The sequence below is a fragment of the Cyprinus carpio genome, chromosome A17 (assembly GCF_018340385.1).
Source record: "Cyprinus carpio isolate SPL01 chromosome A17, ASM1834038v1, whole genome shotgun sequence".
Lineage (NCBI taxonomy): Eukaryota > Metazoa > Chordata > Actinopteri > Cypriniformes > Cyprinidae > Cyprinus > Cyprinus carpio.
This window is the reverse complement of record NC_056588.1, coordinates 7,149,440-7,174,120: the sequence shown is the minus strand read 5'-3', so window position 1 is coordinate 7,174,120 and position 24,681 is coordinate 7,149,440. Positions and strand designations below refer to the sequence as shown.

The window sequence follows — 24,681 nt, the reverse complement described above, 5'->3', positions numbered from 1 at the left end:
TCTATTTCTGAAGTACCATTCAGTACCTAATGTTGAGCCTCAGGCTTTGTTATAGGGGCACACACTCAACTAAAAGAAAGAACTTAAGCTCTCCTCTGAGTGGCTCTGGCCTTTTTATTTGGCGGACAGCTGTAGAAAGTTGGGTTGTCCTGGTGTGGCTTACTGTCAGAAAGCTAAGCTCTAAATATTCCTCCGTCCAGTGAGCTTGCATTAAGCAGTTAAATCAATTTCTGATGTGTAAAGGATTTAATAGTTACTGTCCCAACCTCCCTTCACTTACGCAGTCACATAAATCTCGACTACTACTAACCCAGCGAACATTATTAACAACCGCAGCTCTCGTAAACATCCATTAAAAGCACCGTGCTTGCATGCGTTCTCAGTGGATGAGTAAAGATGTGACATTTTAATTCCGTTTACAGTAGATGTTTCTTTTTGCGTCTGTGCAGTCGGATGGTCACAGTAAAATAGAATCTTAACCCAGACTTTTTCCATAGTGCTTTCCTTGGTATTAATGCTTGAAATGATTCTGGAATATTGTCTTAATGTAGAACAAATTCACTTCAAGGTTAGTTGGTTAGTTGGCACAAGTTAGCTTTTGTTTTGATATTCTTTTTCAAAATTGAACAGTGTCTGTTTGCACTTATCAACATTTGGCCACAAGAAACCAGTGTCACATTTGCTAAGTCATCTTAGTATTTATGGTACCTCCGGGGCCATTTTTCCAATATAGAAAAGTACCTCCACCTCGTCTCTCTTAAAAGTAATTAGTAATGGGTTTTTGTCTGCATCACACAGTTCTTTTAGAATACGTTTATACAACTTAGTGGCCCATTATTTATGTAGTTTTGCATTTTGCCTTTTTCACTTACAAATGTCTCAAGGGGTAAATGTGGAATAAATTCACACTAAACAAATTCACATTTTTATATAATATATATCCCTGAAATGGATATTTCTTAAGTTCAGTATTTATTTTTTATTATTTTTGTGTATTTTTTGTACAATAAACAGTTCTGGTACTATGGAGATTTAGTTTATATAAACACATTAGTGTATAAAATATTTGCAAAAGTTCAGACTTTTCAGATCCTAATGTCACATTTTATTCTCATTATAAAGACCCATAGAGATACATTCTTTTAAAGTTTTTTTATGTATGTTTCTTGCTTATTTGTGCAGCATATAGGCCTATACTCAGATCAGAAGGTGGCTTCCCCTGCGTTTCTCCAAATCTCCCAGTGGACCACCATTCACTTGATCAGATTGACCCATTTCCTCAGTGCCTTGATAAAGAAAGCTGCAGAGCTGAGAGCACTAAGCGGTTGATCCTTCTATTTAGTGATTTTGACTCCTCATGGGGATGAAATGGAATGTGTATTTGAAGAACTTGTGAATATGCAGAAGGACTGTCGCATTGTTATTTTAACATCCTCTTCCTTATTTCCTTCTAGGGCAAGCTGTGAATGTTTCTTCATTAAGTATTCGACTGAGGGACTGACTATCAATCTCAATACTCCTGAATGCTGACTGATTTGATGGGTAGCGACTCCGTTGGCCGGCTAGTTATGTGCAGTCCTGGGCCTTCTCTGGCTGCTCACCAAGATCCCCAGAGGGAGGGCCGCTAGGACATGACCATATTCTCATCTTCTAGTGTACCGAACAGGCAGAGATAAGAGAGAGGCATGGCTAATCAGGACTGTCTCTCTCTCCAGCTGTCTGAGCTAGTAGCATGACCCAGTCGGTCTGTCTCTGATTTTGTCCAATTCACGTCCACACTGAGCGATTGACCCTTTTATGCAGCGCACCGCATCCACCCAAGAGTCATCAGGGCACAATGGCGCATGAACAGAGCAGCGGGGTGACTTACCTCATGATTACCTCTCGTCTTTAAAGTGGAGAGATGCCTTGTAGTTGAACTTTGAAGTGCCGGCTAACTTCAAAAGCAAAAGGCGAAAGCTGAGAAATGGGTCCCGGTTGCTGAAAGGCAGAATGCATCATCAGGCATGTAAAAAATAGCATATAACAAAGAGAAATAATAATGCGCGATGTGACACAGAGTTAATTAAAATAATAAAGTAAAATAAAAAAAACCTGGAGATTAGCCTGGATGACAAACTTTTTTTAGGTGTTTTCCAGGCATGCAGAAGTCATGGAAAGTTTTGTTCTGCTCTAAAATGTTTATTTGGCTAGATATTGCTTTTGCATAGAGTAAAAATTACTTGCAAGCCAGTATGTTAAACATAAATAAATAAATGATTACTTAATTAATTAATTGCTCAATATAATTTGTGTGTGTGTATATAGTTCATAGAACTCTCTAGGGTCTGGGCTTAAATTCATCCATAAAATGAGAGGTGGAAATCTCTTAGTGGGCTTTTAATCCAGATGGACTCAGTCCAGCGATGGGGGACACTGGAACAAGCCCACAGCCAGTCTTGGACTATAACCAGCTATGCAGCACCACAGGAAACAAGGCAGTGTGCCTGTCAAGTTAGTCTTTCTTTAAAGAGAAAGTGTGCACATACTGTAGATGGAGCGCATGTGTCACTGTCTTACTGTTGCCGCAAGTGGTGGGATATATATGCAAAGAGATGTGAGGGCATATGGGTTGGATGTTGGAGCAGTAGCTTGAGGTCATAGACCAAGTGTTCAGTGTCCTATTTTAATCCAAACCCCTCACTTCTGCTCGCTGCTACTGCTGGCGCCTGTAAATCCCACCCAAGCGATAGCAAATTTAAATCCACTTAATTTAGCACCTAATCCCCCCTCAAAATTTTAGAGATTGAGATTTAAGGATTAGCAGATAAATGGACAGAAAAATGGAGCTTGCATGTTTTTCAAGCTCAAGTCATAGCACAGCAATCAGTTATTAAAATACTGTTGCTGCAGGAGTGTACTTAAATGACCAGACTTGTTATCCTGCCAGGGAATTGAAGTCATTTCTGGGACCTCGCTTTTGGGATATTGTCTTTGCATTGTATCCCCTTTTATAACAGAACTTGTTTGGGAATTTGACACCCTGACCTGCTTTCCTGCTTACTTTAGGTTATTGGCAATGTTTGATGAAAATCTTGTCAGATGTTCAGACCAATGGCTGTGTATCTAGACTGTGGTTGTACAGTTTGCGCTTTGTCACTCATTTTGATTTTCTAGAAAAGGATTTAACCTTTACGTCAGTCCATCTGAACTTAATCCAAAGATTGAGTCCTGTGACTTAATATAAAAAGACTTGATAAGAAAGTCATGAAAGACTTAATATAAAAGAGTATAATGTAGACTCTTTTTTTCTGAAAGAGTCTACATTATACTCTTTCATAGCAGTTTTTCCTTGTAGTCCACTTAATACATTAGTTTATTATTGCCAAAGCTGTCTGAATCCTACATTATACAAAAACAGTGTCTAACGGATACTGAATCGCATGAAACATGTGTTGCCTAGTGTAGTCAGACATTTTGAAGGCTGTAGACTCTTTTGAGATTCTATTTGGTAAATCAAATCCATAAAGTGCAGCTAATATAGTCCAATGATTCCAAAACTAATGACTTATAGGAACCAGTTCTTTTTAGTCCATCAAAACTATTCAGTGTGACCAGTGCAGTCCTAATCCTTAAACAAGTGACTGTTATGAATCAGTTGATTTTAGTGAATCAAAAACATACAGTACGACCACTGTATTCCAGTTCCCAAACAAGTGACTCTTATAAATTGGTTCTTTCTAAAGAATCAAAACTATTTAGTGCAATCAGTGTATTCCACTTCCTGAACACATGACTCTGAGTCTGTTCTTTCGAGTGAATCAAAACCACAGGGCATTCAATTTACAGTTATATTGCACATAAGATTTGTGAGACTTGAAGCTTTGTAGTTACTGAGTGTTTGTTCATATGCCATTGTGTAGCTACAGTTTTGATATTAGTAGCTATTTTATAAAAATTAATGAATGGTTTTCACATTTTTGTTTTAGTGTTGTTGTACAATTTTTTTTGTGTGTCAATGTGTGTCAATTTGGCAATGGGATTTTCACACACACACACACACACACACACACACACACACACACACACACACACACACACACAAAAAAAAAAAATTCACACAAACGGAAATTGTTAAATTCCATATGATTTCCATTTCTAAAAGTCTCTGATATATAAATGTGGTCAGTCATGTGTAAGTGTGGTCATGGGTGGTCAACTTTGCTTCTATAAGTGGTCTGGGTGGATATATATTGATCATTCTGTTCCTCTGGGCCTGTTTTCTCATCTTGGTGGTATAAATTGTATGGCCACCCTTTTTCCAGAGACATGTGTTTGGCATTGAGGCAGCTCTACACCTGTCCTGGCTGTTGCAGCAGCTTGTGGTGGGCCCTGGGCTGCTGGGGGTCTTCATGGATCTCTGCAGGCCCCAGACATGTCTCTTGGCTCCTGGCCCTCTCAGGATAGATTAGCCCTGGGGTAAAATTGAGCCAGACACAACCAGGTCGATGCCAACTGTGGGAGCCATGCCCATGTGATACCATCAGGGTCTGATTGCACGAACAATTGGACCTTAATACAATAAATTATTATTATATTTTGTCAGTAAGATCTCATTTTGAAGACAGACTGTGTATATAGAAAGATTTCATCAAGGGATTGCACTCTGGTTGTTGGGCCCCTCCGTCCTAATGATTCTTTTGAAGATGTGCATACCCTGTAAAGCTGGGTTATTTCAGGACAGGACACAGGGTGTCTGAAATGTTCCGCAGAATCCACCTACTGTCACATTCACCTCGCCTGCTCTTTACACCACAATCCAGCATAGCCAAGAGAAGAAAATACTTCAGTGCCATCACAGCCCATATGTAGTGTAAACCTATCATTTTGGTTTGTAGAGACTTAAAACATGTTTCAAAAGAACATTATCCAGAACAACCCCGGGTTCTTTTGAGGTTTCAACATGCAGCCATTTAGTTACTAGTCCAGATCTTAGTCCAAGTAACCACTAGGCTACTTATTCATACAATATAGTATCACCTTTGATTTTTACACATAGGCTCTTGAAATTAAAGTGAATTGGAATTTATATCAGTGGTCCTTTTAAAATAGAATCACATTTTGTATTATAGTTGTACAGCTCTTTGTACTTTGTCTCCTACAACGTTGTCACTTTATGGTACTACCGGCTTATGCTTTTGCAAGGACTACAGGAAGTTAATTGTGAACTGTGATTTTAATCACTTGGTCTGCTGGTCAGTGGAATTAGTAGCTGTTGATGCAAATTGCTGCTGTTGTCAAACCGAGACCAAGCATTTTCATAACAGTAAGTGTTTTTGTCTGTACTGTCTGTGTCTATGTTGAGTTGTTCATTATTGTCTATTTTCCCTCATTTTTGTGCATGTGCCATATTTTTTTATTGATACTATGTTTACTAAATTTGTAAACATTAAAGATTTTTTAAAAATATTTTTGAAAGTTTTATTATTTTTACTAAGTGGGCATTTATTTGTAAAAATAAATAAATAAAATACAGTAAAAACAGCAATAGTGTTAAATATTTTACAATTTAAAATAACCGTTTTCTGTTTTAATATCTTATAAAATGTATGTAATGGTAAAGCTGAATTTTCAGCAGCCATTGCTCTGGTGTTCAGTGTCACATAGAAATCATTCTTATATTTGCTGTCCAAGAAACATTTTTTATTATCATCAGTGTTGAAAACAGTGTCTGAGATGTGAATACAAAATGAAAATAGTTTTACATAGTTAGGAATTAACATGCTTATGAACTGCTTCCCATATATTTTTGTTGTTGATGTCAAAGGCTGCATGTCCAGTCAAACCCAAAGTTGAATAAAGACATTAAAAGAATGAATAATAATAATAATAATAAAAATCTTAATTTTAGAAATCTAATGAACTGAATAAAGAATGAATGAATTCATTAATTGTATATAAAAAAAAAAATGAATATTGAATAATGCTGCAAGTAAGGTGAATTACAGCATACTGCTTAGTGAGAGGCTGCACAGGTATAAAGATCTGCTTATAGCCTGGACTTGAATGTGGCTACTGTTGACATCTTGTAGAATCTTATTTTTCCAGTGAGGCAGGGGGAGGAAGGGAGGTCTTCATGCCTGATTACTAATAAAAATTTGCTGGGAGTATCAACTCGGGGGGCTGATGTTGCTGAAGTGATAGAGCCAAAACAGCTAATCTTCACAGTCGCAGTTTCAAGCACTTAGTTTCTCAGTTGTCTGTGAAATAAGCTACTCCATTTCCCTGCACCCTGCTCTCTCCCTCTCTCTCTCTCTCTTTCTCTCACACACACTCTTCTCTGCACTCTGCCCCCTAATACTGAATATTTTAATAACTTATTTAGGTGGGAGTGCCTTCTAATGTAGTCTACTTAAAAGAGTAGCCCCAAAATTAAATTTCTCTCATTATATATTTAAACCCATATGAATGACTTCCCTTTATCTGTGGAACACAAAAGGCACATTTTTGAAGAATATACTAGTCATTCTGTTCAGTATAAACATATTAATATACGCTTAATAATGCAATCTTCTAACAGTACTGTTTTGTTTTAACCCCTCAGGATGTGGATATCCGAACGAATGTGGCGCTGTACCTCCCTCAGATCAGTGAGCTGCTGAACAGGATTCCCCGACAGATGCTGCTGCCTCTGAAAACCAACAACCTGCTGAGAGGCATCGAGACTATCCTGCAGACTAGAGCCAGCTCTAGCTCCTTCATCAATATATCCCGCTGCTGTACTCGTGCCATTGCCAGGTAAGACATCAGTCACAGCAAAGTGGTTGCATTTTAATATCTTTTTGTGGTCCATAAGTTTATTTATTTATTCGCCAAGGGTTTTAAATGGATAAAAAGTGAAGAGACAGTAAAGAGTAAAGACTATATTGTTACACACACACACAAAAACTTTCACGTAAATGTGTTCTTTTGAACTTGCTATTCATCAAAGAATCTTGAAAAACAATCATCATGGTTTCCACAAAAATATTAAGCAGCACAACTGTTTGCAACATATAAATATAAAAATCATATAAATATAAATCTCATATAAAAATAAGAAAAGTTTCTTGAGAACCCAAATCAGAATATTAGAATGATTTCTGAAGGATCATGTGACACTAAGACTAGAGTGATGAAACTGAAAATTCAGCTTTTGTATCACAGGAATAAAATATATTCTAAAAGATTTTAAAATAGAAAACAGTTATTTTGAAATGTAATAATATTTCACAGTATTGCTGTTTTTACTGCACATTTTCCCTCCAAATAAATGCCACCTTGGTGAGCATAAGATACTTTTTTCAGAAACATTTAAAAATCTTACTGACCTCAAATTTTTGAACGAAATTGTATATTTAATTTATTTATTTAAAATATTTATTTATATTTCATAATTATTTAATACTGATTTGAAGTAGTAGTAATATAAATTTATTTTACACAGATTTATTCTTTATATTTTTAAGAATTTCTTTCTTTTAAATCTCTTCTCTCTATAATAGTGAGGTTCTGCGATATTCACTGCCACATTACTTGAATAGTCACAAGGTTAGAGTTTCAGCACCCAAACAAACTGGTTCCCACACATAAGGAGTGTGTCTGCACTTAAACACCTCATTCTCAAGTCCCTTATGTCATCTCAGTGCCCAAAGACAGTGTCATCTCTCTCACACCAGTAACCCACAGACACTAAACCACGCGCCACAGGATCTCTCGTTCATTTAAGCGGACTCCGTGGGACCTCACAAAGCATTTAAATACATTCAGACACACAGGTGCATGACTTACCAGCCCCTCAGTCCAGCCTCCCCTACCCTGAAATGAATGCCACTATATTGTACTATATTGTACTTTCCACAGCAGTGAGCAGTGATCATATTGATTTATTCTCACCATTATAATGAAGAACACAATGATTGGAGGAGAAAATCATTCGTATTTGAAGGAGGGCCCCTGACAGTTGTCAGCGCAGAGACGCTCACGTCTGCTCGTAAAGGATTTCACCGTGATACAGAAAGAAAGACGCACCCAGACATGAAACTCAATGTCGTCTGCCTCAGCGCTTCTTTATTAAAACCAAATGGCAGCAAAGTGCAGAATGCAGAATCTAAAATCCATTAGCAATTGCTGTGCTCGCAGAAACAGCAGAAAGAGAAAGAAAGACCTAGAGAAGTAACCGGACCATCACACACTGATTTAGTTTGATGTGAGCTGAAATGTTTGCAGTATCATCTATTATGGTGAGTTAGGTTTTTTAGTACAAGCTGTAGATTGCTACAGCTTGTAGTATAAAAACCTAACTCACCGTAAGCGTTCATCCAAAAAAGAAAATTCTGCCATCATTTACTCACCTTTTCTTTTTTTATCTGTGTGCTGAGGTTACTTTGATTGAATCTGTGGATGACAAAAGTAAACATTTTTAAAGAATTGTCATGTAAGACTTGTCATACGACAAGAACACCAAAAAGGTTAAAAATAATGCATAAAAACTTCATAAAAGACTTCAAAGAGTGCTTCAGTCACATAGACCACTTTTATGGTCCTTTTATGGTGTTTTTGTTTGGAACAATATGAAGGTGAGTAAATAGTGACAGAATTTTCATTTTTGAGTGAACCATTCCTTTAAAGAACAGAAATATGAGTCTTGTTCTTTCTTTGTACTCTATACAACCCACTCACTTTTCTTTGAAACAGACACTCTGTGAAGCAACATCATGATGAAATTAGGTTATTTTTCTTAGTCTCCCCATGAAAGCAAAGTGACATTAGCATTCATTCTGTAGCCTCACACTGTTAAGTAGTATTTTCAGCCTCACTGTACAAGCGACTAATGCAATCCGTGTGATCATGGTTCTGGAGGTGTCCCTGCGCTTTTCAAAATACTTAATGGTGGATGGAGAAAATTAGAAGAAAAGAGCATCTTTTCTTATCCATTTATGTGTTTGCCTAGCCTTTTTTAATCAAATTTAGATTTCACACTTTGCAGTATATGCATGGGTTGATGGGAATATGCAGTGAGCCACTGTCCACCAACTTCAGTTCAGTTGCTTGAATGTAGTCTCCTTTTTACCCCTGCATTGGCCTAGTCCATAGTCTATAATAATGTCACATTTATGAAGGGGAGATTACTGGGATAATCATAATCATTAATGTATATCATTGTAATACACAGTCTATATAGTTAATTAAGTGGTTAATTTTATTAAAGCATAGTTGTCAGTAGCTCCTTAAGTATAAACCATAAATGCTAGTTAAACACTTCAGCATTTAAAGAGGTCTGAGTAATTAATCAGACTAATCATGAGTCCTACGTTTAGCGTTTTGAGTAACACTGTGTAATAACTTTCATTAGTAATTCTAAAGATTAGCCTATATAGTGATTAACAGATCTGTAGTGCATGTCCATTAAAATATAAAGCTTAAAGGGATAGTTCACCCAAAAATCAAAATTATGTCATTAATGACTCACCCTCATGTCGTTCCAAACCCGTGAGACCCTCCGTTCATCTTCGGAACACAGTATAAGATATTTTAGATTTAGTCCGAGAGCTTTCAGTCCCTCCATTGAGAATGTATGTAGGTATACTGTCCACGTCCAGAAAGGTAATAAAAAAAACTTTAAAGTAGTCCATGTGACATCAGAGGGTCCGTTTAGAATTTTTTGAAGCATCGAAAATACATTTTGGTCCAAAAATATCAAAAACTACAACTTTATTCAGCGTTGACTTCTCTCCCGGGTCTGTTATGAGCGCGTTCACAGCACATCGGTTCGCGAACGAATCACTCGATGTAACCGGATCTTCTTGAACCAGTTCACCAAATCGAACTGAATCGTTTGAAACGGTTCGCGTCAAAAATAAGCAATAATCCACAAATGACTTAAGCTGTTAACTTTTTTAACATGGCTGACACTCCCTCTGAGTTCAAATAAATCAATATCCCGGAGTAATTCATTTACTCAAACAGTACACTGACTGAACCGAGCCAGATAACGAACGAAACATTGACTCGTTCTCGAGTCAAGAACCGTTTCTGTCGGACGCGTCCGGTTCGAGAACCGAGGAGCTGATGATAACTGCGCATGCGTGAAGCAGACTGGCACACAGCGCGTCTGAACTGAACTGGTTCTTTTGGTGATTGATTCTGAACTGATTCTGTGCTAATGTTATGAGCCGATAACGGAGGCTTGAATCAAGGGCAATCATCGCCAATGAAGTCATTACGTCGAGCGCAAAAAAACTGGTGAACCGTTTTCGGCAACCGGTTTATTGAATCAAACTGTCCGAAAGAACCGGTTCGCGGAGAAGAACAGAACTTCCTCATCACTACCGTGATCCGAAAATGCAACCGGTTCTTGACTCGAGAACGAGCCAATGTTTCGTTCATTATCTGGCTCGGTCATCAGTTCAGTCAGTGTACTGTTTGAGTAAATGAATTACTCCGGGATATTGATTTATTTGAACTCAGAGGGAGTGTCAGCCATGTTAAAAAAGTTAACAGCTTAAGTCATTTGTGGATTAATGCTTATTTTTGACGCGAACCGTTTTAAACGATTCAGTTCGATTTGGTGAACTGGTTCAAGAAGATCCGGTTACATTGAGTGATTCGTTCGCGAACCGGATGTGCTGTGAACGCGCTCATAACAGACCCGGGAGAGAAGTCAATGCTGAATAAAGTCGTAGTTTTTGATATTTTTGGACCAAAATGTATTTTCGATGCTTCAAAAAATTCTAACGGACCCTCTGATGTCACATGGACTACTTTGAAGATGTTTTTTATTACCTTTCTGGACGTGGACAGTATACCGTACATACATTCTCAATGGAGGGACAGAAAGCTCTCGGACTAAATCTAAAATATCTTATACTGTGTCCCGAAATGAACGGAGGTCTCACGGGTTTGGAACGACATGAGGGTGAGTCATTAATGACATAATTTTGATTTTTGGGTGAACTATCCCTTTAATATCATTTCTGACTGTATCAATGTACTTCTCTTAAAATCTCTTAAATATGTGATGCAAAGATCTGTAGTGTTATTAAAGTTATTGTAAATTCAAAATATGTGTGCACTTTGCTGCCATTTTTTAAAGTAAATAACCACTCATTTAAAAGCCTTTTTTAATCTATTTGTGATGTACTCAATCTGTTGTCTGAAGAGTTTTGGCATTGTGGCCACTTCCCTAGAAATAAATACTTTCCAATAAAGAGTATGTGAACAGGATTAAAATTTCCGAGTTGCCATTTTGTAAATACAATAATTCAGAAATAATAGAAATGCTAGGAAACTTCAAGTGAGCTTTAGTCGTAACCAAGCAAATAATTCAGGACTACAAGACTTTTTCGACCCCTCCATCAGACTCCAGTTTTATTCTTTTTTACCAACCACTAAGCTGCCCACATAGAATTGTTGGATATCATAACACAGCAAAGATGCATTTATGCGGCTCTCAAAAATCTACAAGATTAAGAATGTTGTGATATATTGGTTTCAAATGTGCCTTAATGCCTCTGCTTCCTGTAAAGGTAGTCATTTTCAGATTTCTGACATATGCAAGGTAATGAGAAACTAGGAGTGGAGGTGTATGCTGGGTTCACTCTTCCTGTCATTCTCTGTCCGCTCACAGACAGACTGAAAGGCTTCTCGCTGAGCTTGGTTAATAATTCATCCCCCGCTCAGCTGTGACAACATCCTCTCTATCTCATTTTGATATATTAAATATGGATAATTCACAAGATCCACCAAGTAATACTCTAAATGTATACCTCCAGGATCCAAAATGAACTCTAGTGCCACATGTAAAAATTGGCTTTGGCTGTAATGAAATCACTCACACACACACACACACACACACACCCCCATACACACACGCGCGCACACACACACACACACACACACACACACACACACACACATTGCACTACTGTTCAAAGGTTCAGGGTCAGTAAGATTTTTTTTTAAATAAATGAATACTTATATTCAGCAAGGATGGATCAAATCGATCAAAAGTAACAGTAGAGACAATATAATGTTGCAAAATATTTCAATTTCAAATAAATGCAGTTCTTTAGAACTTTAGAAAAAATATATATAAAAAATAAATAAATAAAAATCAGCTTGGCCATCACAGGAATAAGTTATGTTATAAAACATGGTAAAAATGGAAAAGTTCAATTGTAATAATATTTCACAATATTATAGTTTTTTATGGAAGCTTGTTTCTGCTATGGAAAACAATAAGGTATTTGGCACTTTATATCTCACAATTCAATTTTTTTCGTAGAAGTGTGAATTTATATCTCACAATTGCATGTTTCTGAATTTATATCTCAGAATTAAGAGGGGGAAATACCTTTAAGTTTTTATCCCATGGTGAAAACAAGGTTTCATGGTTTTACTGTATTTTTTATCAAATACATGCAGCCTTTTGCAGCAAAAACACTGAAAAATCTTACAGAACCTAACCTTTGATTAGCTGTGTAATTCATAATTTTTTCTTTTAGTTATTTTTGTGTATATATTATGTGCAGTATATGTATATTTTTTAAATGCAATTCAAAATCCATTTCAATGACCAATAAGAATAAATATGTTAAATATATATATATATATATATATATATATAATCTATATATATATATATATATATATATGTGTGTGTGTGTGTTGTTATTATTATTATTATTATTATTATTATTATTATTATTATTATTATTATTATTATTATTATCTATTTTTTTAGCTCAATTCTCTTAAATTTGGCAGGTCTGGGGAAAACCTTTGGACTGTGCCAAGCATGCAACAAGTTACTGTTGAGATTTTTGCAAGGTTTTTGGCAAAGTAGGGCGAGTGATGATTCGTGACCACCATTCCCTGCTTTCGGTTTTCAGCCTGTGTTCTGTTCATGCTGTCGCTGTTCTCCTGTCAGATTGTAGAAATGATACCACAGTGTGACATCTCCAGTCTGACACAGCAGCTATGGTCTGAGAAGTCAAACTTGTCCACCTCAAAAAGCTTTGTACAGCTTGAATACTCAGAAATTAGAGTGAATTTTCTCTCCTCTCATTTCTCACTCCCCTCATCTTTCTTTTCCCCAAGGGAATGTGTAAGGAAATGAATGCGATTTCACTTACTGTTTGTCAGTTCAAAGCTGTTTGCTGTGACAATGTGAGACGCGTTCAGGAGAGCGGAGAAGTCATTGTTTTCCCCCCAAGGACTTACTACAGCCTTGACACTGCTGTCTCTCTCTCACACTGTTAATATTACATGACCTAGTGTGGTCTGTCTAAAGTCCTCACTTATACCATGGAGCCAGAGCCAACACAATCTGAATCATTTACAGCCAACTTACTTTAACCAGTGTAATATCACCTCTCCTCTACTGGATCTTTGTCTTGCTTATCTTTCTTGGTGTCTCTGTGTCTCTCTCTTAGACACAAGAGGAGTAAAATTAAGTCTCGGACCAGGCGACTGCAGATCTCTCTGTCTCAGTATTGGTCTCTCTGCCAGATAGACCTGTTTGAACTTATGATGTGGCTCCGCAGCTCCACGCTGGCCAGATGGGTCTGTTACCTCCTCAACTTCCTGCCCTACTCAAACTGAGAGCCTTGAACCAGGGCATTACACCCTCTGCACTGAACTCAGCACACTGCCAAATGCATTGTGGGTTGATCACAAACTGTTTTTAATGAGAGCTGAAAGTAAAAGTGTCTTTTTTTTGTTGTTGTTTGTTTTGTGGTTAACTGACAGCCATAGACATGAAAGGTGACTGATCATGTGATTAATTAGTCATGTGATATGTATGTGTGAGCAAATGCTCCATGCATGCTTGCTTTCTTTTAAAGTGTCTAAATGATATTTTTCACAGTACTGTAAGTTAGTTTGCATCGTGCAGTATCTCAGACTTGTGAAATCACTTCTGGAATCAGCATTGAGCTGCAATGACATCACAGCTCTACAGAATTTCATGGAAATTCTTCATTTTACATTCCTTCAGATTTCAGAACATCTCAAACATTTTAATATAACCGTTACAGAATAACATTAAAACAATTATAATTTATTTTGGGACTTCTATTAGATTTTCTTTGAGTGAAACTGTGGTTTATATGTCATGCTGGATAAATAAATGGTTTAATCAGTGAACCAAAACGCATATTTTTCACTTGAAAACTAGAAGACTAGGGGCTTCTCAAGCTTCAAAGAAAAAAAAAAGTAATTTACGACTTGTTTGCTATACTCTAGTCAGTGTTATTTCAGTAACATTGATACACTATTATAGTTTTAATATTTTGTAATATTTAATAGATTTTATATTTTCTGTTTTCATTTTAGTTTATTATGTTTTAGTTGATTTAGTTTTAGTTATTTTAATCCTTAAATTTAAACTAAATGAAAATGAGAAATCAATTAATGTTTTTATTTCAAGGGACATTTTTTATGCTTTTAGGTTTAGTGAAGGAAAAATATCCCCGATTCTAGTCTAGACCATCATGAACTTTGAATATGCAGAAAAGTAAATTAAATGTAAAATGGAGCTTGAGCAGTCTAAAAAAATTCTACAAAAGAAAGAATGCTGTGTGAGTTTTTTGAATGACATGAGAGTAAGTGTTAATTTTTTTGAATGAACTACTGCTTTAAGGGTTTCTTTCTTTCTTTCTTTCTTTCTTTCTTTCTTTCTTTCTTTCTTTCTTTCTTTCTTTCTTTCTTTCTTTCTTTCTTTCTTTCTTTCTTTCTTTCTTTTCTTTTTCTTGAATAACTTTAGATCTCCATTACATTTGATAGGTATATATGTAGTACTCTCTGAATGCATTGCATCCAGTAGAATCAGGAGCTTATAACTGCATAAATGCTGTAAGCTAGACCTGTATCAAATGTTAAAGGGTACATCACAACCAGTCTTTTTTTTTTTAATCCAGAGGGCGAGTTTTGGATCAATTACACCCTGTTCTTCCTTCCCAGGTTAGCTTTTTCAGGTAAGACCCCGGGCTGAGGGACCACAGGAGCAGAGCATCACAGAAAAGCCCTCACTTCCCCCAGCCTGAAGGCAACAGCCAGCAGTCAGGAAGTCCAAACCCCGCCATACTAATGCCCTCAGGCTAGAGAGCAGATTTTAGCTGCCAAGCATTGGATGATGGGCGCAGTTATCTGCTCAACAAGTCTCTTCCACATCACTCTCTGCTCAGCTGCACAGCTGAAACCAAATTGCTGAATCCCAGATTCACCATCCACAATAATGTGTCATTTACTGTGTCCACAGTTAATCCTGTCAGGCACGAATTGCAGCTAAAGTGTGTTTCCAGGAACCATGCAAGTAGTTACTAATTTCTGTGGATGTACTCGTAAGGGCACTATTACATTTTTCTGTCCCCTTGATATTAGCTTTTTACAATTTCTGTTGTGTTATCCTTTTTTTCTCACGTGTTGTTGTTGTTTGTCATGTCAGGAAAATTCCTTGGTTAGCAATAGCCGAGCTGAGCCCAAAAAGTGGAGTAACGCTTAAAAAAATAAAAAATAAACTCATTATATATATATATAAACATTTTTTACCATCATGTTTTTTTTAAATATTTAAAAAAAAGAAAACTAATATCTGATATATATATTATATATAAATAAAAATAAATATAATATATATATATATATATATATATATATAAGATATATATATACTACTATTTTTAATAAGATAATAAAATTCTTTATTATGCCTTTGTGCTTTTATTAAAATATTATTTTCTCCTTTCAGAGCTCTAAATGAGACACTGTCTTTTCTAGCTGTGGTAAATCTATTTTTAATTATTACCTTTTTCATTTTTTTTATTAAAAAAAATTAAACTCAAAATAAATGGTGTTATGATGTGAACATATTCACAACGTAAATTACACGTTATGATTATCATATAATGATTTGATGTAATGGTACATATATATATATATATTATATTCACAACGTAAATTACACGTTATATAATATATATATATTATATTAGTCTCAGTCCATACACATATATATATATATAAAATAATGTGTGTGGTAATATTCATGTTTCTAACACAAGACACTTCAGTGATGTTCTGTTGTCTCAGTCCCTCCTCCTCTGTTTAGGATGTCCTTCACCTGAAGAGTCAGAAATGAAAAATCTCTCTCCATCTCTCTCTGCTGAGTCAGAAAAGGACAATGGCTGCTTTTTCCTTATCACTTTCTTTCCATCTCTTAATTAGACTCGACCTCTGTAGGCAAACCCAGAGCCAACGTTAAGCCTGTGTCTGCCCAGAATAAAAATTCCATCCATCTTGATCAAAAAGCTGCGGCTGGAGCTGCCAAATGTAATCACCCTGGTAATAGGTCTGAAGCCTACCGTGGATACAAAAAGGTGACCAGAGAAGTAGAACTTCAGCTTCAGGTGTGTTCTTTGGTTTATTTTCAGTAAGGTTTGCAAAAAATATGCTGTAATTGTGCAAGGAAAACACTGTTATTCTAACTATACTCTTATTCTTTTATTGTTAGTCATATTTGACTCAGTTTTCCTCATTGTGTGACCTTTGCTCTATCGTTTCTAAAAAATAAACTCTTAAGCAGCAGACAGCTCTATAAATCTTATAAATAAATCTTATTTTATACCTAAGATAATATTTCCTTGAATTGCATAACATTGTGTGAGAACCATGGTATTTAAGAGTATCTACTTTCAATAAACTTCTATATTCTGTTAATATGACTGTTAATGTTTTATTACAAAAGTTGATGCTTCTTGCTTTCTAACCCATCACAATGCAACAAATTTTAATATGTACATATTGAAATTGCACAATTACGAAGATAGAATCTTTTCAGTGAATATCAACATTAATTTTAGTCAGTTCCTCATGCAAAGCTATATCTTACAGCTTCAAAAAGCACTCAAACCATATGAGCTGGGAATTTTTGTATTGTATTTGTATTTTTATTTTTTTGTAGTTGGTGCTGAAACAGCAGCAGCAGTACAGCAGCTTCATTGTCCAAAAATAAATAAATTAATAAAAATCTTGTGCAAATCTGTTTATAATAATATGTTTCTTTAAAAAAAAAAAAAAAAAAAAAAAAAAAAAAACAGATATGGTGGTTTGATGTATGTCATTTGTCCAGTTATTATATTATCAGGCTTTCTTGCTGCAGTTAAGTGAGGAGAAGAAATAAGGCATAGGAAGTAAATTAAATGTTACAATCAATTGCCCCACATAGTAGAATGTAATTTCTTTAATTCACTATGGATGAATGAAGGGGGAGTACACCATTTTCACCACTCTACTATACTTCATGTTGCTATCCAGTTTTATAATAATATTTGTATGTGTGATTCATGGTGAACTGTATTTGTGACCGTAATTAAAAACTTTTATTATGCGAATATTTTGACCTTGACCTTACTTTCACATAAGGCAGAATATATACTGCTACTAAATGCTCAAATGTTTGTATCACTGCTGTCTCTGCTGTTAATCTGCTCAAAGCCTGTTAAATCTCAGATCAGGCCAGAAGTCAGACATCCAAAACTGTTCTCAAATGGTATTTGGCACTCTTTGCTTCCTCATTTCACATTTGCCATAAAAAAAGAAGTGTTATTAGGAGTTAAAGGAATAGATCACCCAGAAGTGAACAGAGTCCAAACAGCTGATAAAAACATCACAATAATCCACAAGTTATTGATTCAAATTCATCAATACAACATTATAACTAAGCTAAAATATGAGCCATTAATCCATAATAACACTCCAGTGATAAAGTTCATCCCCTGTTGTCTTCTCACATTAAAATCCATAAGCTTTCTTATATTTTTACTTCACAACATGTTAATTGACGGACTAGAGTCGTGTGGATTACTTGTGGATTATTGAGATGTTTTTCTCAGCTGTTTGGACTCTCATTCTGACGGCACCCATTCACTGTAGACTATTGGTCAGCAAATTTCTCCAAATCTGTTGTGATGAACAAGCACACTCATCCACATCTTAAATGGCTTGAGGTTGAGTACATTTTCAGCAAATTTTTATTTTGGGGTGAAATGTTCCTTGAAATCCATTGTGTAGTTTTGTTCTAAATACATTTATGAGAAAGCATTCATTTATACTATGTAACATTTTATTGTATTAATTTTCAGATCATCCTCATGATTTGGAAATGGACATTCTGTGTTTCAGAGAGGGTGGTGTTTACATGTGAAAATCACTTTTTAACCATCTTCATCACAAGAAAAGGAAACCACACTGGCATGGCCGTTTACTGACATTTTTAGGTTGGGTTGAGACGCAGTGGTTTAAGCGTGGCTATAGATTTAAGAGCAGCGGCAGCCATGAAAGACATTTTAATCTGCTAATGGAAAATCACATTACGTTTTTTCCCTCCAATTTGGCTCTTCTGTTAGTGCAGTATCATAGATTCTGGATTGAAGTGCTGTCTTGGATGGAGCCACTTTTCTTCTGGCTGTCCGCATGGTAAAACCCAGCATTTGAGATGGAGATTACTGCTCTCCCAAAGAATAATTTTCCCCTAGGATTATCTTCATTTGCTCTTATGCAGCCACGATTTTTCTCATTGCAACCTATTATTCCATCAGGTGAGGTTGGTGTGTTTTACCCGAGGGGATCCAGAGTCCCTCTGAATATTTCAGATGTCTGATATCTTTGTATCGAGTTCCCAAGGAAACTCTGGGAGCAAGATATTTTTGTAATCCTGCCAATCACAATGCTCCAGGTAAAGAAAACACTGCTTAACTCACTTATATGACTTTGTTTTTTCTTTTTTCCCAGCATCACCATTCCGATCCGTCTCCATATGTGTTTGTAGTGTATGTTGTTTATTTATATATATATATATATATAATATATATATATATATATATATATATATATATAATATATATATATATATATATATATATACACATATAGATATTTATTCACAAATATATTCATTATTAATAATTATTTAATTAAAAAAAAATAATATTTATGGAATAAAAAAAAAAAAAAACACAAATATATATATAATAATAAATTAATTAATTTAGAACCTAAACCACATCCTGTATATATTAATTTATTGAGGTTTGAACCTACAGCCTTTTGTTACCAGACCTTGAGCCCCATGAGTACAGACAAACCTTTTTTCACATGATAAGAGGAAGAGTTACAACAGCTCAGGCATCCAGGCTCACCAGTGTCTGGAGATATAGTTCATGAAAGACAGAAAATACTGTAGATGAAGAGAAGGGATAAAAAAGCCCAAAGAGAGCAGAAAGAAGTGTGCATGACCAAAGAACAATAAATCCAGTGGGCATGTATGCTGCTCCTCTGCGTTCTCAGGCTGCAGTGGGAAATGAGTTCATTTAATACTGTGAAATTCCATTAGAAGAGAACATGACGATTTTGAACAGCAAGCATGCGGTTTGCAGGCATAATTCCCCCATAAGACCAGCTCTGATGAAATGGCCTAAACATATTTATTCAGAGATTTAATCTCTGTAGTCATGAAAATGGCTTTACTGTTGCTTTGGAAACAGACCAGAAGTGAATGACCTTATTGCGTGTGTGTGTTCATCTCCTGTTTAAATGTGTAAAGTTCAAACCAATCTTCGAGCATTTAGCAGTGAAACAAATATTAGGGCAGTGAAAACAGTATTAAAGGTTTAGCACCTTTCTGACACTGTTAAATATGATACTGTGTATAAATCAAGTATTATTTATTTAAAAGAAACTTAGTGCTGAGACAGGGTATAACAGCTTTCCAAAAATAATAATAATAATAATATTAATTATTATTATTATTTATTTTTTCCACGGTCAACAAAACATTGCATATAAATTTCTAGCTATGCTGTATATTAGATTTAATCTCTTCATTAACTTTTTTCTTTCAATTAGCAAAGGTTTTGCCATTTTTTTTTTTTGGAACTAATTGAAGTTAGCATATGCCTTTGGCCCAAAAAATGAATTCCTTTATACATGCATATTAAGTGCAAAGCAATAATATTCATATAATGGACAAAATATAGTCTAGAGAAAACAGTGAGCAGCATGACATGACAATCGTTAGCAGGTGCTGGTCACGTCAGGCCTCTTCTCGTTCCTGCATTGATCATTTGGTGTAATTAAAGAAGAGCTTGCTTATGCAGAGCCCTGTAAATAAAGCACACGATCATTAATTAGGCTTAGATGAAATGCATTGTCTTTGAGTTGCACTTTAGATTTGTCCAGCGATAACAAAAGTGCAGTTAGTCTTGAGGCAAGTCAGACCACTCTTAGTTAACTGCCACTCTGCCTCACAAAAATCAATACTAATCTTACTGATTCAGGCTAAGCTCAGACCGTTTCAATAAACAGGCGGTGAAGAATTGTGCCCTGCTTCAAAAACATGCCAGTGTTGTGTTATGTAAGAGAATCTCTGCTCTCTTGAGGGAAAGACACTTTTCCACTGGTTTAGCCATTGGAAATATCATTTGAATTAACTTCCAGATGTACACTCTTTTTATGAGAAAGCTTAGAGATTATGAAGAAAACAGAGAGCCTTGTTTGGGTTTGCTGACTTAAGAATTAAGATCTAAACTAAAGTCTTGTCATTTTAATTTAAATATAAGTAATTTAGAGTCACAGTGACATACAGAAGTGGGGGGATACCTTTGGGGGGATTCTAATGTCTAAGGTACAGATCACCCCAAAATTAAAATTTTCATCCTTTATTTACTTTCATGTCACTCCAAACTCTGGACTTATAAGTCTATATATAAGTCTAAGATAAGAAAGTTTTAAGTGTTTGGCAGCATCCACTCCTTTTAAATGTCAATAGTATGACAAAACTACTTTGTGAGTTTTTCTCAAAATTCAAACTTTTTTTTGTCTCACAGTTCAGTTGATATTCACAAATCTTGCAGTTCTGAGGACAAAAAGCCAGAAATATGAGATATAAACTCACAATTGCAAGAAAAACATCAGCATTGTGTGAAGTCGAAATAACCTTTTTTATTGTTGTATAAAAACAGAATTGGGAAATATAACTTATAATTCAGAAAAAAAAGTCAGAACTGTGAGTTGTAAACTCAGAATTGTGAGGGAAAAAAATTATATCTCAAAATTTTGAGTATATATCTTGCAATTAACCCTTCACAAAGACCCGCCCCCCTTTGTTACTTCTGCTACGTCTAAGAAGCCATGCCGCTCTCACGCCACACATCATGTTCTCACACAGTGAAAAATACATTGTGGAGCAAAGAGGACACTAACAATGCACCAAAAGACAAGACAGAGAAGTTTACTTTTGGTATGAAACAAAGTCTCAGCTTTCAAATGTGTCAATATTTTTATTTTTTTTTCAAACAATAAATACCGTTTTGTGGCTCTTTAATGTGTCTTCACAGATCGCTGTAGTGCCTCAGTTCAAGTGGCACGTGAACCAATCATCTCTTCTTCTTCTTCTTTACTAGTTATAGCATAAAATAAACATGAAAGAACATCAGAAGCTATCTTGTTTAAACCATGGAAAGATGTCAATACACACCATTTTTCAAGTTCAAGTCCACAGACGTTAATCTACTCTCCTGTCTAGTTTGTTTGTCGGACAAAATGGCAGATTCGGTGTTATGTGTGGTCAGATCGCCAATCAAACAGCTGTTTAATGCACCAAAACATGTTAATCCACAGGAAAGAGTGTATTTTTCAGAGTCACACCAGTATCTCTGTGGTACAGTTGGAGCTGGACAATGTTTCACACCTTTTTAAAAGCTCTCACTTCACACCGTGATGCTGGCAGCATGCCTGCTTCAGCCTACATTTAGTGTATGTTTGCAAAACAGTCTTGCCATCGTAAAACACAGGGTTAGTGGCTCTCTATTGGACTATAACTGAATAAAGAAACAAACTACTAAATCTGATTCGCTTAGTCCAGTGGGAGATACTAAAAGTGTTTTTGGACAGAAAGGAAGATGGAAAAAGAAATAAACTTTAAAACACACTTCGGAATATTCAAAATTCTCAAAGATCATATATTATGGGTTATTATATCATATATTATTTTTATAAATATGTACACATATGAGTGTTTACTTAAAGGACTGTTTTAAAAATATTTATCATCTGTATTTGCTTAAATGTTTGATAATTTAAAGGACTCTTTTAAACACCTATAGGGTGCTTTTAAAGATAAATGCTATGCATTTTTTTAATCATCAAGACCAGTAATATTTTGAAATATTATTACAATTTAAAATAACTGTTCTCTATTTTAGTATATTTTAGAATGTAATTTATTCCAGTGATGATATGCTGAATTTTCAGCAGCCAAAAATCAATACTTAAACCACAAAACATCCCTCACAAAACATTCTAATATGCTGATTTGGTGCTCAAGAATCATTTCTTGTTGTTATAATTGTTGAAAACAGTTGTGCTGCTTAATCATTTTGTGGAAACCAGGATTTATTTTAATTAATAAAAAGTTCAAAAGAAAAGCATTTATTTGAATTAGAAATCTTTTGTAACATTTAAATGTCTTTACTGTAGCTTTTGATCAATTTAAAGCATTGTTGATGAATAAAAGTATTAAAGAATTATTTTGTTTTAAAGAACTGTTTATCCATACACATTTGAACATTTTGAGTATTCAAAAGACCATTTGAAAAGTATTTGTTTGCTTATCTATACCTATTTTTCTGTATCGAATATTCAAAGGACTGTTTTAGAATTAGGTTTAGTCTTCGAATGAAAGTGTTTTAAAAATATGTATTTGTTTATCTGTATATTTTTAGTGTTCTGAGAACAAAAGGCTGTTTTTAAACACTCAAATGGCTATCGATAAACATACTTTTTTTAAAAGTTTTTTTTGAGTCCTATAAATACTCAAAATACTTCTCTGATATCTTGACCATTGTTTTCCATTATTTCTTCCTAAGTACAGAGTGAATGATCATTGTGCAGTGATCCTTTATAAAGGAGGCAGTAGGGAAAGTATGCACAATCAATTTATGTAGACAAAACCGAGCAACGATGAGTGATGGAGGAAGATGAGAGGAAAATGATCCCTCATTGATCTCTGTCTTACTATGCTTTATTGCTCCAGAGCATCGAGTGAGATAGCAAAGACAATGAACACAGTATTATTTATTTTGAAACTCAAGAGAAGTGGTGTGTGTCTGCGCCTCTCTCCAGCAACTGGACATCGATTAACACACATCCCAATTTTTACCAGAAGCCCATTATGACCTTGATTCAATTATGCATCGAACCTGACATTTCATTTAACTCATCCTAAAATCCCATCATGCACTGTTCAAATAATGTTTTTTTTATTAGTGTTGTAATAGATAGTTTGTTTCTGAATGGGAATTTGTGGAGGTATACTGAGCCAGAGAGGACCAGGGGTAGAATTTCAGGCGTTGGTCAGGTCAGATGTAGTTTTCATCAAGTTACAAACTGCTCATTCACCTTCATTGTCCTGCTTAAACAGATCGGTCAGTTTCATTGTTCATTTAGATCTCACTAGTTGTGTACAAACATTAGACATAAACTGTATATTTGACAAAGAGCTATTACTAGGGTGAATCGCTTTGCTTTCTGAGAGGAAATTTAGAACTGGATTATGAATTAGTCTTTCATAAAACAATAATGCATTTAAAATATATTAACTTCACACAGTAATGTCTTTTTTTCATGTGATCTGGCAACCTGACAAGTAGCCCAGCTAACAGTGAATGTTCTCTCAAAGTCATGAACAAACATTGTTCCAGTAACGTCAAGGTTACACTTTACAGGAAGGTTTCATTTGTTAAATATTTCAGTTAACATAAACTAACAATGAACAATACTTATACAGCATTTATTAATGTTAATGTTAATTTCTACATTTACTAAAAGGCCTACATTTCAAAATCAAAAGTTGTATCGGTTAACATTAGTTAATGCACTGTGAACTGACTCAAAGAACAAGCAACTGTATTTTTTTTAAACTGTTTTAACATTTTAACTAATATTTTAACAAAACAAAAAAATATGGTATCAACATTTTAATTATTACAGGCTTAACTTAAATTCACAGTAAATAAAAAAAAAAATAAATAAATAAATAAATCTATCTATATCTTTATATATATATATATATATATATATATATATATATATATATATATATATATATATATATATATATATATAAATTCTATGGAACGATTCTAAAATATGTTAATATACCAACCTATTTAAATACTAATATCTGTTTTGTACCATTAAAACACTGACAACCACCAAGAACAGGTGGTTATGAGAAAGCCACATGATGAATCAAAGCTCATCATAAACAGCTCTATAGTATAGTATGGTACTTATAGTATGGTAGCTTGCTGTTAACCAATTACCAGGTTTTTACTGTAGCATTTTTACAGCCTTTTACCATTAAAATCATGATCATTTTTACAGTGTGGCAGTTTAAGAGAAATATGTTGTGGAAACGAATTATACTCATAATATTATATCCTAATTATTATAATCATAAAATTATATTATAATAAATTAGCTTTTATTGTATTATAGTGCAATTATGCCATTTCATGAAAAAATGTCACCCTTCCTATGACTCAAAGTAACATGAACCTACAAAAAAATAAAAATAAAATAAAAATAAAATCAGCACATCTA

The 24,681-nt window shown here is 34.9% G+C and overlaps 1 pseudogene; it reads left to right on the top strand.

The window, feature by feature from the left end:
- LOC109110844 overlaps positions 1-14,083 on the top strand; it is a 101,307-nt pseudogene extending 87,224 nt beyond the window's left edge.
- Positions 14,084-24,681: the final 10,598 nt, after the last annotated feature.